This window comes from Ovis canadensis, chromosome 9 (assembly GCF_042477335.2).
Source record: "Ovis canadensis isolate MfBH-ARS-UI-01 breed Bighorn chromosome 9, ARS-UI_OviCan_v2, whole genome shotgun sequence".
Taxonomy (NCBI): Eukaryota; Metazoa; Chordata; class Mammalia; order Artiodactyla; family Bovidae; genus Ovis; species Ovis canadensis.
Window position 1 is genome coordinate 46926003 of NC_091253.1, and position 4675 is coordinate 46930677.

Here is a 4675-nt window from a genome sequence, read left to right on the forward strand (position 1 = left end):
AAGCATCAATTCTTAGCACTCAGCTTTCTTCACAGTCCAACTCTCACATCCATACATGACCACTGGAAAAACCATAGCCTTGACTAGATGGACCTTTGTTGGCAAAGTAATGTCTCTGCTTTTCAATATGCTATCTAGGTTGGTCATAACTTTCCTTCCAAGGAGTAAGTGTCTTTTAATTTCATGGCTGCAGTCACCATCTGCAGTGATTTTGGAGCCCCCCAAAATAAAATCTGACACTGTTTCCACTGTTTCCCTATCTATTTCCCATGAAGTGATGGGACCAGATGCCATGATCTTAGTTTTCTGAATGTTGAGCTTTAAGACAACTTTTTCACTCTCCTCTTTCACCCTCATCAAGAGTCTCTTTAGTTTCTCTTCACTTTCTGCCATAAGGGTGGTGTCATCTGCATATCTGAGGTTATTGATATTTCTCCTGGCAATCTTGATTCCAGCTTGTGCTTCGTCCAGTCCAGCGTTTCTCATGATATACTCTGCATAGAAGTTAAATAAGCAGGGTGACAAAATACAGCCTTGACGTACTCCTTTTCCTATTTGGAACCAGTCTGTTGTTCCATATCCTACTCAATTGTTAATCCCTGTAATTTCTGTCACTGTGGAGAAGGAAATTGGTATCATTGATCACCACCTTTCGACCTATCTTTCCTCACTAAACCTCCAGAATCTGAGATGCACATACCTGCTATTAGTGAGGGAGAAGGAGAGGGAAGGACAACCAGTCAGTCTAAAATAGAGGCTGGAGCAGTACATATACCACAGGTAATGTCTACTCTGTGTCCAGGAGTCGTGCCCTTTCGCAGACCTTATAGAGCCACACAGGGTCCTTGCTCGAACCCTGCTGTCCTGGACACTACATAGAGAAGCCAAAGCCCTGAGAGGCTCACCATGAGACTGAAGCCAGGGGAGGGCTGAGCTCACATCAGAAGCCTAAGGGCCACCCCACGGGAGACCAAAGCTAAGCCATGGGCACCCACAAGCTCACCCAAGGCCAGAGACTTGCAAGGAGTGGGCCACTATAGTGGGTCATCCCCATCCTGGCCGTCCACAGCCAGGAACCACTCTGAAGGTGCCTTTTTTGGAGGGAGGCAAGGAGAAGGGGGACTTCCCTGATGGCTCAGTGGGTAAAGCATCCACCTGTAATGCAGGAGACACAGGAGACATGGGCTTGATCCCTGGGTCAGGAAGATCCCCTGGAGGAGGAAATTGTAACCCACACCCAAATGGACTATAGTCCATGCAACCCCATGGGCTGTAGCCCACCAGGCTCCTCTGTCCATGGGATTCTCCAGGCAAGAATACTGGACTGGGTTGCCATTTCCTTCTCCTGGGGATCTTCCCAACCCTGATGGAACTAGTGTCTCTTACGTCTCCTTCCTGGGCAGGCAGGCTAGTGTTCACCCTTAAAAGATTTCAACCAACTTCTTAGTGCTGGAAGCATATTAAGACTCTATAGTTTTGCCTGCCTCATTCTTGGATCTTGTAAACAAACACTGATGAACAGTGGTGTGTGTGTTGGATGGTGCTAGGAGATTTAGAAGGTTTGGAGGTTTTCCTCTGCATCTTTTTTCCTTGAGAAATACACAATATTAGCCAAAGGGAAGGCAGACTAGAACAGATAAGGGTTAGATAGAAAAACAAAGGTTCTAAATGCATGTGACATAGGGAAGAGGTGGTTGACGGAATGAAAGCAGGGATCCTGCTGGTTTGGCACAAAACCGAAATGAAAATGCAGCCTGGTTTATCTCAAGTATGGCAGAAACCTCGCTTGTTTCTGAAACTCCTCTAAATCAGCATTGGCAATAACTCTAGCTCACATGGCTGTACCTTTTTACTTTCTGTGAAATAAGGGCTTATAAAGCAATCTAAAAATGTAAGCAAGGGAAATGCTTACAGCTCAAAACTATTTTAGAGCAATTTAGAAAACCACTTTATATGTAAACTGCTCCTGAACACTAAATATCCTCATAAATTATCTGTTTATTAAAGTATTTGCTTATACAGAGGTTCCCTCACCTATCCACCAGCATCGTCATTGATTTCAAAGAAATAGAAAAAAAGTTCTTAATATTCTAAAATCATTTTTTCCGCTTATCACAATGATGGTTACCACACTTCACTCTGCAAAGAATTTGCAGATGAGGTCGTAGAGAGAGAATGGGTATCAGATGAGTAAGTGAAAAGCACATAGCTCACCAGAGGACCCCCCTTGTGTGTACAGGTCAGAGACACACCAACCAGAGCAATGTGTGTGAGAGTCTTTTAAAGAAACTAATGTAACCCAGAGTTAAGCTATTTTAGTTGAAAATCATCCTCGTCTATCCTGTCAGTTATTTTAAACTTGCACTAGATAATAGTAGAGCTTCCCGAGTTGTCAGTCTCTTGGCAATTCGTTAGATGTCACCACCAGAAGGGACTGTGGGAATTATTGGTCTGAGTGGCCACCAATCCATTGGGAGCGAGTTGAATGGTGCCCTCTGCAAGCCTCCATCCATGCCCTAGTCTTCAGAAACTGAATATTTACTGGATGTGGTAGAAGACCAACTATTATTTTAAAGAGTCCAAAGTATGTGATTAAGGATTTTGAGAGGGGTTTATCCTGGATTATCAGTGTGGTCACTAAATCCAATGACAAAGTTCTTACAAGATGGAGGCAGAGGGGACTTCCCTGGTGGTCCAGTGATTAAGAATCTGCTTTCCAGTGCAGTGGATGTGGGTTCGATCCCTGGTCGAGGAACTAACATCCCACAATGCTTCAGGGCAACAAGCCCAAGAGCCACAAGGAAGATTCAGCACATCCAATTTTTCTTTTTAACTTTAAATAAATAAAAAAAATAGGGAGATGGAAAAAGTATTCACAGACACAGAGGAGGAGGTGTGACCACAGGCAGAGACTGGACAGAAACAAGCCACGGAGAGCCAGCAGCCGGCAGAAGCTGGAAGAGGCAAAGACCAGTTTCTTGTCCGGAGCATCCAGAGGGAGCCTGGCCCTGACAGCTTCATTTGGACCTCTGGTCTCCAGACCCAGGTGAGAATGAGTTGATGCTTTTGAAGTCACACAGATTGTGGTCCTCTGTCCAACTCTTTGTGTCCAACCTTCCAGCCTAAAGAAGGAGGCACAACAAGAACTCATATCATCCTTCAGAATTTCACCATGTCTGTGATGTGAGGTCACAGCTAACGGACAGAACTCTGAACCTGCATGAGTGCGTGTTTGATGGAATTTCAAATCATCACTCTTTGGCTGCGCTTTCCCCATGAAAACACAGATGAATAAATTTTTTGTCAGTTTTCGCAGATACAAGATAGAAGCATGTCCAAGACTGCACGCCTTCGAAGGCTAAGCTCACAGAGACAGATACAAATCATCTGTCACCATCTAGGACAGCTATTCTAGATCCCAAGCTCCAATGAGCTCAGTGGTTTCCAAAGTGATCCTTCTAGGGGCCCTTGTTTTTCTTTGCAAAGGGATTCTTCCAGACAGCCTTCATGTGGGCACAGCATTCATCCAACTCAGTGTTCTTCCCTCAAAGTCTTCTTGGCTTCGCCTTGCCCCCTCTATATTCTGCTAGAAGCCATGGTCCGTGTGATACCTGGGCTGGAATGAAGTTAACCAGCGCAGCATCCTTGCTTCATCATCTTCATCCATCCTTTTAAGGCTGGTAGGACCAGATGAAAAGAAATGAGCTATTCCTCTTAATAATAGAGCTTACTCAAAACAGGATGCTTCACATGAACTTTTAAGTTAGAGAGTTATACCTGTGGAATGTTAACCAGCAGGAGAAGTTTATTACATTTTGTGACTTTCAGTTCTAACTTACAGGTTTTGAAATTCAATCCCACGTGCAAAACAAGGCTTTCCTGGTTGAGCACAGACAGCGGTGCTCTGCTTCTCTCGTGTGGCCAGATTTAGTATTGCATGCTAAAGAAACCTGATTTACAACCAAAACAAAAGGCTTAAAAAAAAAAAAAAAAATTGCCAGTATCCTGATTTTCTTTTATGAACCAAAAGGCTAGAGTCAAAAAGCCAACATCTATTTTATAATATCCATAGGTAATTTTAAACTTAAAAATTTTAGATATTAGTCTAGATCATTAAAATTTTTCTTCTAAATCTCGAAAGGCTGTGAGTAGCCTTCCACAACTGTAGAAATAAAGGTTGCTTTTTAGTTCACACAACACTAAAGTGGGAGGTAACAAGTCCATATATCTCTCCAGATATAATTAACATAATAATATCTATGTGAATAAAGTGAAGATCCTATTCAACAGAAAATGATGGATGCAACCTACAGAAAACTGAAAAATCATTTAGAAATTATTTTTACAAAATAATGGTCTATATCCTTAGAATTCTCTATTATAATGAGAAAGGGAAAAAGCATTTTTAAAACCCTAGTGATGAATTTGTTTATTTAACATCCTTGACTTCTGCATCAGCAGTTTCTAACATGAAGTTGCTTCACATCTAGGACCAAAAATTCCTGGGAGGTTCCCTTTATCCTGTGAGGCTTAGAAATGAGTATCTTGGGACTTCCCTGGCGGTCCAGTTGTTAGAACTCTGTGCTTTCACTGACGAGGGCACGGGTTCAATCCCTGGTCAGAGAACTAAGATCCGGCAAGCCGTGCTTTGAGACCAAAAAGAAAAAACAAAACG